The sequence below is a fragment of the Gopherus flavomarginatus genome, assembly GCF_025201925.1.
Source record: "Gopherus flavomarginatus isolate rGopFla2 chromosome 13 unlocalized genomic scaffold, rGopFla2.mat.asm SUPER_13_unloc_3, whole genome shotgun sequence".
Classification (NCBI taxonomy): domain Eukaryota; kingdom Metazoa; phylum Chordata; order Testudines; family Testudinidae; genus Gopherus; species Gopherus flavomarginatus.
Genome location: NW_026114611.1, coordinates 3,065,799 through 3,078,776, shown reverse-complemented (window position 1 = coordinate 3,078,776; position 12,978 = coordinate 3,065,799). Strand labels below are relative to the sequence as shown.

Sequence of the window (12,978 nt, the reverse complement as noted above, 5' to 3'; positions counted from 1 at the left end):
TAAGTCCAGCACCAAAAGTCCTTTAACATGAGCCCTCCCTGCTCTTCATCCCACTCACAGCTGTTGTCCTTAGTCAGTGCAAGCCCAGAGGTGCCTCTGTAAAGTTCACCTGCCATCCTGGGTGTAAACGGGGGAAAATAAGAAGGCACCATACTCACTATGTTGTCTAGGGACTCACTCATCCCTTCACTGCCACCCTGTTCCTAACATTGATCTAACCCTAAATTTTAGTATTAAGACCCAGGCCCCAGCCCACTTGGCTTGGAACCCCTGTCCTCTGCCTAGCGAGTGCTATTGAATTGAGGGTGAGTCCCTCAATCGGGGTCTGCCAAGCACAGTTGGGCTGCCCTCAATTCACACAACAAGGATAACAGCCCTTTATTTCTCCTGCCCCAATAACAAGGAGACTGGGAATCCAACACCAGCCAAAAGGGATCATTTTGGCAAGCAATCCAACATATTTCCAACATACTGTAAAATCCACATGCAGACTCATACACGAAACCTTGCAAGAAAATCTTCCTGAGGGAGTCTGAGGCACCTGCTGCTGGAGGGAAGGAGGGAGCAGTGGGTTGGGATTGAGGAGCAGCGTGAGGAGGAGGGGCCTGTGGGTTGGGATTGAGGAGCAGTGTAAGGAGGAGAGAGCTGTGGGTTGGGATTGAGGGGCACTGGGAATAGGAGGGGGCTGTGGATTGGGACAGAGTAGAAGGGTGAAGAGGAGTAGGCTCTGGCTGGGAGTGAGGAGCAGTGTGCATAGGAGGGACTGAGGGTTGGGATTGAGGGGCACTGGGAAAAAAAGGGACATGGGTTTGGGCTGTAGAGCATCCTCGTTTGGGAATCCAGCAGGAAAGGGGAAGGCAGCAGGTGATTCTAGTTCCTTAGGGATATTCTGTGTGTTTGTATGTGTGTGTGTGCAGGGAAGGAACATGCTATATGCCCAGAGGCCTTTATTCCTCCAGGCTGCAAGGACAGAGGGGCTGTCAGGAAGTTGCCCCTTCAAACCCACACACAGAAAGGCCTTTCTGAGGAAAGGGAAACTCCTGAAGAGAAAAAGGAACATCAAAGAGGACTCCAGAGAGACAGTGTAAGAGCCTTATGAGTAGTTTATCACCTGTCCAGGGACTTTAACCCTGGACCTTCAGATTAAAAGTCTGATGTTCTGCCAACAGAGCTAGCCAGGCTCACAAAGGAGAAGAGCAAGTTGGTGCAGAAGAGAAACTAGTGAAGAAAAACAAGAGCAGGAAACAATAGGGGAAACTTGCTGCTCTGTGTGGTCTGGTCAACACTACGAGTTCATATCGAATTTAGCAGCATTAAATCACATTAACCCTGCACCCATCCACAAAACGAAGCCTTTATATTGATATAAAGGGCTCTTAGTACCAATATCTGTAATCCTCCCCGACGAGGGGAGTAGCACTGAAATCGGTATTGCCATGTCGGATTAGGGTTAGTGTGGCCGCAACTCGATGGTATTGGCCTCTGGGTGCTATCCCACAGTGCACCATTGTGACCGCTCTGGACAGCAATCTGAACTTGGATGCACTGGCCAGATAGACAGGAAAACCCCCGCAAACTTTTGAATTTAATTTCCTCTTTGCCCAGCGTGGAACACCGATCAGCACAGGTGGCCATGCAGTCCCAGAATCAAAAAAGAGCTCCAGCATGGACCGTATGGGAGATACTGAAGCTGATCTCTCTATGGGGAGATGAATCTGTTCTATCAGAACTCTGTTTCAAAAGATGAAATGCTAAAACATTTGAAAAAATCTCCAAGGTTATGACGGACAGAGGCCACAGCAGGGACTCAGCACAGTGCTGAAACTTAAGGAGCCGAGACAAGCGTACCAGAAAGCCAAAGAATGAAATGGACACTCGCAGAGGGAGGGGCGACTGACCACTGTAGCTATCACACAGTTCCCGCACTCTCTGAAAACCATTTGAATTCTTGGCTGAGTTCCCAAAGCCTTAAGGGTCAAAAACGTTGCGGGTGGTTCAGGGTATATGTTGTTCACCCCCGCCCCCCATGAAAGCAAACGAAAAAAAAATTGTTTCTTGCCTTTTTTCAATGTCACTTTATGTCTATTGGATGCTGCTGGCAGATGTGGTGCTGCAGCGCTACACAGCAGCATCCCCTTCCCTTCCCTTCCATACGTCAGAAGGTACAGTAGATCTGGTATCCTTCATCGTCATCCCGTGAGTGTTCCTGGCCGGCCTCAGTGAGGTCGGCCGGGGGTGCCTGGGCAAAAATGAGAATGACTCCCAGGTCATTCTCTTCTTTAAGCTTTGACTAATGGAGATTCAGTCTTGCCTGGAATATCATAGCAGCTGGAGGCAGCCTTCCCCTCCCCGCTTTGAGCTCTGCTTGCAAAGGCAATAAAGTCAGTGTTGTTTCAAATTCCTGCATTCTTTATTACTTCATCACACAAATGGGGGGACACTGCCACAGTAGCCTAGGAGGGTTGGAGGAGGAGGGAAGCAATGGGTGAGGTTGTTGCAGGGGCACCCACTAGAATGGCATGCAGCTCATCATTTCTGTGGGATGTCTGGGGCTCTGACTGGGAGTGGCCTTTGGCCTCTCTGGTTCTTTAGTAGACTTGCCTGATAGTCTAGACAGGACTGACTCTCCCTTTAGACAAAACTTAAAGAAGGGAATGACCCGGGGAGTCATTCCCATTTGTGTCCATGCGTCCCCGGCTGACCTCACCGAGGCCGGCCAGCAGCACCAATGACAGCAGCAGACAGTACAGTATAACTGGTAACTGTCATTGTCAACTTGCAAAGCAGCAGACTGGACGGTATGGCTGGTAACCATCTTTGCTGACTTGCAAAAGGCAAGAGGATGTTACTGTGTAGCAATGCAGTACCGCGTCTATCAGCACCATCCATTAGACATACGCTGACAGTGAAAAAAGGCTGAACGGGCTCCATGGTTGCCATGCTATGGCATCTGCCCGGGCAATCCAGGGAAAAGGGCGTGAAATGATTGTCTGCTGTTGCTTTCACGGAGGGAGGAGTGAGTGACGACATTTACCCATGACACTGTTTTAGCCTCATCAGGCATTGGGATCTCAACCCAGAATTTCAATGGGCGGGGGAGACTGCTGGAACTATGGGATAGCTACAGGATAGCTACCCACAGTGCAACGCTCCAGAAATCGATGCTAGCATTGGTACCTGGATGCACACCGCCGAATTAATGTGCTTAGTTGGGCCGCATGCACTCGACTTTATACAATCTGTTTCCAAAAACTGGTTTCTGTAAAATCGGAATAATCCCGTTGTCATAAACAGATTGTTAAGGGTTAATGTCTCTTGTACCTGTAAAGGGTTACAAGCAGGGAACTGGACACCTGACCAGAAGACCAATCAGAAGACAAGATACTTTTACATTTGGGTGGAGGGAAGTTTTTGTGTGTGTTCTTTGTCCGTTGTGTGTTCTTCTCTCGGATGGTCTGAGAGAGACCAGACATTACTACAGGCTCTCTAAGTTTCTTTTCAAATAGTAAGTAAAAACAGGCGATTTAGGCTTTTTGATTGTTTTACTCTATTTGCAATTGTGGATCTGGCTGGTTAACTTTCATATGTGTAGTTGCTGGGAATATTTTGATTTGTATTGGTACTGGGGGGAAAGTCTCTTTCTGGTGTCTGTAAGCTATAGGACCCTGTAATATTTATATCTTGAAGTTACAGAGATAATTCTTTACTTTTTCCTTTCTTTTATTAAAAGATTTCTTTTTTTAGAGAACCTGATTGATTTTTTTCTCTTGTTTCCCTTGTGTTATTCCAGGGGATTGGGATAACTCACCAGGACGGGTGGCGGGGAGACGGGAGGGGGAAAGATAGAATCTCTCTTTGTTTTCCTTGAATCTGCTTGCCTCTTTGTGGAAAGGAAGGGAGATGCTTCTCTGTATGGTGATTTAAGAGGTTGGATCAGTATCTCTCAGAATAGCCCAGGGAGGGAAATTCTGGGAGGGGGAAAGGTGGGGGAATGATTTATTTCTCCTTGTTTTAAGAACCCAAGGGATCTGGGTTCTTGGGGTCCCCAGGGAAGGCTGGGGAGGTCAGAGTGCCCCAAAACACTATATTTTTGGGTGGTGGCAGCGCTATCAAATCTAAGCTGGTAATTAGGCTTAGAGGATTCAGGTGCTAGTATCTCATTTTCTGAACTCTAAGGTTCAGATCTGAGAAGGAATGCTGTGATACCCATAGTGTAGACATACCCTGTGATTAACAGCTTTGGTAGCTAATTGAAAGGCTGATGGTTCAAACTCAAGTGAAGATGGAGGTGTTTTTTTTAGTGATGAGAATCCAGTACATTTTAACAGGCTGAAAATCTCCTCAATGCTGCTCTAGCCTCATTGGGCAAGCATAAGTACCACTTTTGCCAGATGCATTGGTGGTATAGTGGTGAGCATAGCTGCCTTCCAAGCAGTTGACCTGGTTTCGATTCCCAGCCAATGCAATGATGTGATGTTTTCTCCCCTGGGAACTGGTTTAATTTCAGTCACATTGTATCAGTTTATTAATGGAATGAGAGAATCAATGTCCTGCAGGTCATTCAAAACACAATGGAGGAAGAAAGGGGTAGGACTATATAATAAGCTGTTGGAGTTATCCTGGTATTACAATGTTTGGTTTATTTTTTTAAAAAACTTCCTTTACTTCTCTCTCCCTTTTAGACTTGGAGCCTTTAAGGTCAGAAGGGAGCAATGTGATCATCTAGTCCAACCTGCTGCACCTTACAGGCCAAAAGACCCCCCTCCTCTCCTGTAATAGACCCGGGAGGGGAGGCAGCTCTGTGCACTGCCTCTACCCCAGGCAGCACATGGATGCCCTCTGCTCCCCTCCCCTAATGGGTGTGCAGAGATGTGCCAGCAGCACTAAGGTGGCTCCCTGCCCACTCTGCCTCCGTCCCTCCGTGTCACTCCCAGAAATGGCGGGCATGTCCCAGCATCCCCTGGGGCGCAGGGAGTGTCTCCATTCACTACCCCTGCCCCTAGTACCAACTCTGCAGCTTCCATTGGCCAGGAACTGCAGCCAATGGGAGCTCTAGGGGCAGCGCCTGCAGGCAGCAGCGCACGGAGACCCCCTGGCATGGCTCACCTAGGAGCTGCTGACACAGGGTTGTGTGTACTGGTCACTTTGGGAGCCGCACTGCCCGGGGTAAGCGCCACCCCTCCTGAATCCCAACCCCCTCCCAGCGCAGAGCCAGCACCCCGCACTCAAATTTCCTCCCATAGTGTTGCTTGCCTTCCTTTCACCCAGAACCATCCTTCTTCTTCTGGGATGCAAGTCGCCATCCCTGGGAAGCCAAGAGGCAGGCACAGAATTCTACCTCCCAGTAGCCAACCGCACCTCCCCAGGCTTTGCACAACAAATGGTGGCACTCTACTAACCCCACTTAGCCGCACTAAGGCACTTAGCTTCTGCCCTGCCTTCCTCAGCTCGACTTTCCTCTTTTGCCCCATTCCTGCCTCACTTCCTCCTTTGGCAAGTCATACAAAGGAGGCCAGCAGGAAGAGCCTGCCTCCATAGGCCAACCTCCAAGGGCAGAGGAAGCGAAGCCACAAGACTTCAAAAGGTGACTCTCCAAGATCATCTAGCTTTCCCCTGTTGATGCCAAGGCTTTTTCCTCAGCTCATTTCACCACCCTCTGCCATGCAGGGGTTAGGGTTATGCAGGTGTTACCCAAAATTGGGCCAGCAAGTAAGTGTAGGGAGGACTAATGACCCACCAGAGTCTGGCAGAAAACAGCACATTTATTATACTGATAGCTAAGCTCAAAATAAGCGGGGGAGGAGGGGGTCACACTCGCACTCACATACTCATGCTCCCAGGACAGGCACAGCACTGGAGATGTCAGGATTCTGCTAAGTAAGTGTCTCACAACGCAGCTATGGACGTTGTGATGAAGGTAAGTCTTCCTGAGGCACAATGAAATACAACGCAGAGAACCACTGGCCAGGCAGTCTGGGCAAAGGGCATTCACTGGAGGTACAAGCTTGTGAGTGCTCTCCTGAGCACATGGCCCCTTCCCCTTTTAAGGGCCTACACCTCATGGCCTGCGACTAGAGATGACTTGGCTGCATCTGGTTGGTCACACTCCACCTGGGCAGTGTCCATGCGCTGGGTCTGTGAGTGCTGCCTAATTAGAGTCCCAGACACCTTGTCTGCCTGGAAGCTCTTCTGCTCTTCAACCAGAACATTCATCCCACGAGGAGTCCAGGAGGGAGCGGGAGGGGAAAAGCCACTTCACAGGCATTCAGAGAGGGAGAGGAGACAAAAGTGGGAACGGGGGAAGTATAACAGACCTTTTGAGCATAGAAATCACTGCTGCTCCTACAACAGCAGGGACAGGCCAGTAGAAGCTGGGAAAATGAAGCCCTCATGTTTCTGCCTGGTTTCAGGCCAGGGACTTTTTGTGTGTTAGACAAATGTGATAACCACTACACTACAGAAACTCTGTTACAGTGCTCTGCCCCTCTCTTCATAAGAACATAAGAATGGCCATACTGGGTCAGACCAAAGGTCCATCCAACCCCGCATCATATCTGCCAACAGTGGTCAATACCAGGTGCCCCAGAGGGATTGAACCTAACAGGTAATGATCAAGTGATCTCTCTCCTGACATCCAACTCCACCCTCTGAAAAACAGAGGCTAGGGATCCCACTCCTTACCCATCCTGGCTAATAGCCATTCATGGACTTAACCTCCATTAATTTATCTGAAAAAAGAAAGAGCAGTACTTGTGGCACCTTAGAGACTAACAAATTAATTTGAGCATAAGCTTTCGTGGTCTAAAACCCACTTCATTGGATGCATGCACTGGAAAATACAGCAGGAATATATAGATATAGATATAGATATAGATATAGATATAGATATAGATATAGATATAGATATACACACACATACATAGAGAACATGAAAAAACGGGTGTTGCCATACACACTATAATGAGAGTGAGCAGTTAAGGTGAGCTATTATCAGCAGGAGAAAAAACTTTTTGTAGTGATAATCAGGATGGCCCATTTCCAACAGTTGACAAGAAGGTGTGAGTAACAGTAGGGGGATAAATAAACATGGGGAAATAGTTTGACTTTGTGTAATGACCCATCCACTCCCAGTCTTTACTCTAGCCTAATTTAATGGTGTCCAGTTTGCAAATTAATTCCAATTAAGTAGTCTTTCATTGGAATCTGTTTTTGAAGGTTATTTGTTGTAATATTGCGACTTTTAAGTCTATCATCGAGTGACCAGGGAGATTGAAGTGTTCTCCGACTGATTTTTGAATGTTATAATTCTTGACATGTGATTTGTGTCCGTTTATTATTTTACATAAAGACTGTCTGGTTTGGCCAATGTACATGGCAGAGGAGCATTGCTGGCACATAATAGCATATATCACATTCGTAGATATGCAGGTGAATGAGCCTCTGATAGTGTGGCTGATGTGATTAGGTCCCAAAATGGCGTACCCTGAATAGATATGTGGACAGAGTTGTCAACAGGCTTTGTTGCAAGGATAGGTTCGTGGGTTACTGTTTTTGTTGTGTGGTTGCTGGTAAGTATTTGCTTCAGGTTGGGGGGCTGTCTTAAGCAAGGACTGGCCTGTTTCCCAAGATCTGTGAGAGTGAGGGATCGTCCTTCAGGATAGCTTGTAGATCCTTGATGATGCGCTGGAGAGGTTTTAGTTGGGGGCTGAAGGTGACTGCTAGTGGCATTCTGTTACTTTCTTTGTTGGGCCTGTCCTCTAGTAGGTGACTTCTGGGTACTCTTCTGGCTCTGTCAATCTGTTTCTTTACTTCAGCAGGTGGGTATTGTAGTTGTAAGAACACTTTATAGAGATCTTGTAGGTGTTTGTCTTTGTCTGATGGGTTGGAGAAAATGTGGTTCTATCTTAGAGCTTGGCTGTAGACAATGGATCATGTGGTGTGTCCTGGATGGAAGCTGGAGGCATGTAGGTAAGTACAGAGGTCAGTAGGTTTCCAGTACAGGGTGGTGTTTATGTGACCATCATTTATTAGCACTTTAGTGTCCAAGAAGTGGCTCTCTTGTGTGGACTGGTCCAGGCTGAGGTTGATGGTGGGCTGGAAATTGTTGAAATCATGGTGGAATTCCTGAAGGGCTTCTTTTCCATGGGTCCAGATGTTGAAGATGTCATCAGTGTAGCGCAAGTAGAGTAGGGGCATTAGGGGATGAGAGCTGAGGAAGCGTTGTTCTAAGTCAGACATAAAAATTTTCACATACTCTGGGGCCATGTGAGTACCCATAGCAGCGCCGCTGACTTGAAGGTATACGTTGTCCCCAAATGTGAAATAGTCGTGAGTGAGAACAAAGTCACAAAGTTTAGTCACCAAGTTTGCTGTGACATTATTGGGGATACTGTTCCTGACGGATTGTAATCCATCTTTGTGTGGAACGTTTGTGTAGAGGGCTTCTGTCTCCATAGTGGCCAGGATGATGTTTTCTGGAAGATCACCAATGGACTGTAGTTTCCTCAGGAAGTCAGTGGTGTCTCGAAGATAGCTAGGAGTGCTGGTAGCATAGGGCCTGAGGAGGGAGTCTACATAGCCAAACAATCCTGCTGTCAGAGTGCCAATGCCTGAGATGATGGGGCATCCAGGATTTCCAGGTTTATGGATCTTGGGTAGACATTAGAATACCCCTGATTGGAGTTCTAGGGGTGTGTCTGTGCAGATTTGTTCTTGTGCTTTTTCAGTGAGTTTCTTGAGCAGATGGTGTCATTTCTTTTGGTAACTCTCAGTGGGATCAGAGGGTAATGGCCTGTAGAATGTGGAGTTAGAGAGCCGCCTAGCAGCCTCTCGTTCATATTCCGACCTAGTCATGATGACGACAGCACCTCCTTTGTCAGCCTTTTTGATTATGATGTCAGAGTTGTTTCTCAAATAAATTTGTTAGTCTCTAAGGTGCCACAAGTACTCCTCGGTCTTTTTGCTGATACAGACTAACATGGCTTCCATTCTGAAACATATTAATTTATCTAGTTCTCTTTTAAACCCTGTTATAGTCCCAGCCTTCAGAATCCCCTCAGGCAAGGAGTTCCACACGTTGACTGTGTCTGTGTGATGAAGAATTTCCTTGTATTTGTTTTAAACTTACTGCCTATTAATTTCCTTTGGTGGCCCCGAGGTCTTATATTATGGGGTCAAATAAAATAACTTTTCCTTATTCACTTTCTCCACACCACTCATGATTTTATATACCTTTATCATATCCCCTCTTAGTCTTCTCTTTTCCAAGATGAAAAGTTCTAGTCTCTTTAATCTCTCCTCATATGGGACCCATTCCAAACCCCTAATCATTTTAGTTGCCCTTCTCTGAACCTTTTCTAGTGCCAGTAAATCTTTTTTGAAATGAGGAGATCACATCTGTACGCAGTATTCATTTTTATATGGATTTATATAAAGGGAGTAAGATATTCTCTATCTTAGCCTCCTTTCTTTAATGATTCCTAACATCCTGTTTGCTTTTTTGACTGCTGCTGCATACTGCGTGGTCGTCTTCAGTGAACTATCCATGATGACTCCAAGATCTCTTTCCTGATTAGGTGTAGCTAAATTAGCCCCCATCATATTGTATGTATAGTTGGGGGTATTTTTTCCAATGTGCATTACTTTACATTTATCCACATTAAATTTCATTTGCCATTTTGTTGCCCAATCACAGTTTTGTGATACTTCTCTGAAGTTCTTCACTGTCTGCTTTGGTCTTAACTATCTTGAGCAGTTTAGTATCATCTGCAAATTTTGCCACCTCACTGTTTACCCCTTTCTGCAGATCGTTTATGAATAAATTGAATAGGATTGGTTCTAGGACTGACCATTGGGAACACCACTAGTTACCCCTCTCCATTCTGAACACACCGATGGGCGAACCTGGAGAGAGAGGTGGCAGCCCTTCGATAGGTCAGCTGGTAGAGCAGAGGACTGGAGCCGGCACTCAGGAAGTCATCCTGACGTCGCCCTTCTGACTCCAGCTTGAAGGAGAGCTTCTTTTTCTTCCCCTTGATGACAAAGAGCAAGAGAAGAAAGACAGGTCAGGTGGGCCAACTTGGTGCACAAGTCCATGCTGTCTTTTCTTGCTTGGGAGCCTGAAAGGAGGGACTCGTGGTGGGTAAAGGCACTGCTGTGATTCCAGAGAAAAGCCCACTGCTGCACACAAAGAGCATGCCAAAGCATAGGAGTGAACCATGGACCTCTAGATTGTCAGTCTAACACTCTCCCAACTGAGCTAAGTCAGCACCCTAACAGCTTCTTTTGGGCCTGCTGCTTCTCTGTCTGGGATGTTTTTGTCAGCCCTGGCACACAAAAAGGGCATCATTGCTAGTGCCCACAAAGGCAAGATGAATTTTTGCCTGCCTTGCTCAGCTTGACTTGCTTCCTCACCCCATTCCTGCCTTAGATCCTGGGTTACCTGGTGGCTGAAGATGGCCCATTGTCTCAAGCGGTGCCAGAGTCTGACACAGTGCCCGTGAGCAGCCTTTGCTCTGCACATGCTGGCCGTGCACAAATGGAAATACTTTAAAGCGCCTGTCAGTAAGTTCTGGGGACAGTTGCTCACCTTCAGCAGAAACTCCCTAAAATTGGCCTATCACACCCAGTGGTACATTGACCTCTGTTCAGATTGAGCCAAAGGGGGGTGGCTCGCTGCTGTGGCTGCCGCTGCTGTGAGGGCAGCCACTGCTGCAGATGAAGCCATCCTGCAAGAACCTTCCACCAAGCCACCCACTGAAAATCCTGTAGGGTGTAAGGTGGGAATAGAAGAACACTGGGCAGGGAGTGGACTTCCTAACGTCCTAATCAGCAGGTAAGTATGCCCAGTGGTCTGTGATGGGATGTTAGATGGGTTGGGATCTGAGTTACTATAGAGAATTCTTTCCTGGGTGCTGGCTGGTGAGTCTTGCCCACATGCTCAGGGTTTAGCTGATCGCCATATTTGGGGTCAGGAAGGAATTTTCCTCCAGGGCAGGTTGGCAGAGGCCCTGGAGGTTTTTCATCTTCCTCTGCAGCATGGGGCATGAGTCACTTGCTGGAGGATTCTCTGCAGCTTGAGGTCTTCAAACCACAATCTGAGGACTTCAATAACTCAGACACAGGTTAGGGGTTTGTTATAGACGTGGATGGGTGAGATTCTGTGGCCTGCATTGTGCAGGGGGTCGGACTAGATTATCATAATGGTCCCTTCTGACCTTAAAGTCTATGAGTCTATGAGTCTACTCCTCCCCCTTCTGCCACCATCAGCCATCCCATACCCGGTGCTGCATCCAGTGGGGTCAAAAAAAATACGGCCATATCGGAAGAGTCAGCTGGGTTCTTTGCGGTTGCCCCAAAATTTATCTCAGGCCTGAACTGCCTTCCAGCTCAGCCACCACTGAAAATTGATAAAACAAAAAAGTGGAGCCGTACAAGCCCACCAGACCCAACCCTCCTTCTAATATGGCAGAAAAGCCACACTTCTCCTGACTAGATAGGGACATCCTATTGCTCCACAAGAGGTGGAAGGCCATCGTGTTCGGTCTCAGCAGCACTCGTGGAGCAGGGGGAAACACATGGCTGAGGAAATTCCCCACAGATGGGTCTTGAGCACCACAACTTTGTAGGAAATGACACAATCCACTTATGTCACTGGCCAAACCATTCCTCACAGGCCTGCAACCATTTCTCCCACTTCGCGTTCCCCACCACGTCCCCAGCCGGACGCTAGAAGGCCCAGCCATTAACCTGCCCATTCTTGCAGCCCTCCTCTTCCACCCTGACTGATAGGGAGAAGTATTGAGCCTCCCTCCCTTAGGCCCTTCAGCATTCCTGGGGACACCAACACCGCACAAGTGACTTTGGGCCAGTAGGTCAACCAATAGGGCTGCCTCCTAGGCCAGGCTGCAGCCCAGCTTCAGGACTCAGAGGAAATGCAGCTCGCATCCCTACCTACAGGACCCCAGGCACGGCCAGGCTTCTGGATCAAACATCCCCTCTTGTGCTCAAGTCACAATAGCTAGTGGGGAAAAGATAAGCTTTCATGGCCTTTCAGAAAGCAAGATAGAGACTTGGAAGACCCAGCAGGGTTTGTGGCACAGGAATTGTCCTCAGATCCCACTGAGACTTCAAGTCAGATTGCAGGATTCAAAGTCCTGAGTGCTGGACCTTACACCATGGGACCAGTAGGGAACACCCAGACCTCTGCTGAGTTCTGATGAGGATGACCCTGTGCGGGTAGCACTGCATTTACTCACCAAGTTGTCACGCAGCAGTTTGCTGCAGCTCCCAGAGGCCTTTCTTAATCCAGACTGAGAGACCAGTGGGCATGTGAGGAAGTTGCCCCTTCAGTCCCAGGCAGTACACAGCCCTTCCTAGGAAAGGCCATTTCCTGGGGAAAAAAAGGTGTTTTCAAGTAACATCCTGGAGAGATGCCTTCTTTCATTTTGAGGGGAATGGTTCCCTTTTCACCTGGCCAGGGACTTGAACCCTGGACCCTCAGATTAAAAGTCTGATGCTCTACCAACTGTGCTAGCCAGGCTCACATGTAAAAGAAACAAATTTAGTGCACAAGAGAAACTAGTCATGAAAATGAAGACAAGAAACAATACAGAAAACCTGCCATTCTCGCTCTCTTAGCAGTCCTAGCCCCAGCCTGCTCCTCCATCTGGCGCCCTGAGGCCTGATTCGTTTTTTAGTTAAATATCAAATCCAGGAGAAAACACAGTTATACAAAGCAAAACGAAATCACAAACAGAAATGTCATTGGAAATACAAAAATAAAAAAGTGAAATGAAATCCCCCTCACTTTATTGTGTTGGGGCCATTCCTGTATCAAGAGCACTGGCTAAGGTCCCTGTGTGCTTACGAGAAACCTGGAGCAACTCATACCACAGCCTGAACATGAAACTCAACTGCTCCCAGGTGCCGCAGTAAAACCCTTTCCCTGCTGTGACGTTGAACTCCATAGGATTTTAT

At 47.6% G+C, this 12,978-nt stretch overlaps 2 non-coding genes across 2 annotated transcripts; one reads left to right on the top strand and one right to left on the bottom strand.

Moving 5' to 3' along the window:
- The first annotated feature begins 4,393 nt into the window (after positions 1 to 4,393).
- TRNAG-UCC (transfer RNA glycine (anticodon UCC)) lies at positions 4,394 to 4,465 on the top strand. The gene has a single exon. It is a non-coding gene; the product is annotated as a tRNA-Gly (tRNA).
- An 8,003-nt stretch (positions 4,466 to 12,468) lies between these two features.
- On the bottom strand, positions 12,469 to 12,541 carry TRNAK-UUU (transfer RNA lysine (anticodon UUU)). Its single transcript has one exon. It is a non-coding gene; the product is annotated as a tRNA-Lys (tRNA).
- Between the last annotated feature and the right edge of the window lie 437 nt (positions 12,542 to 12,978).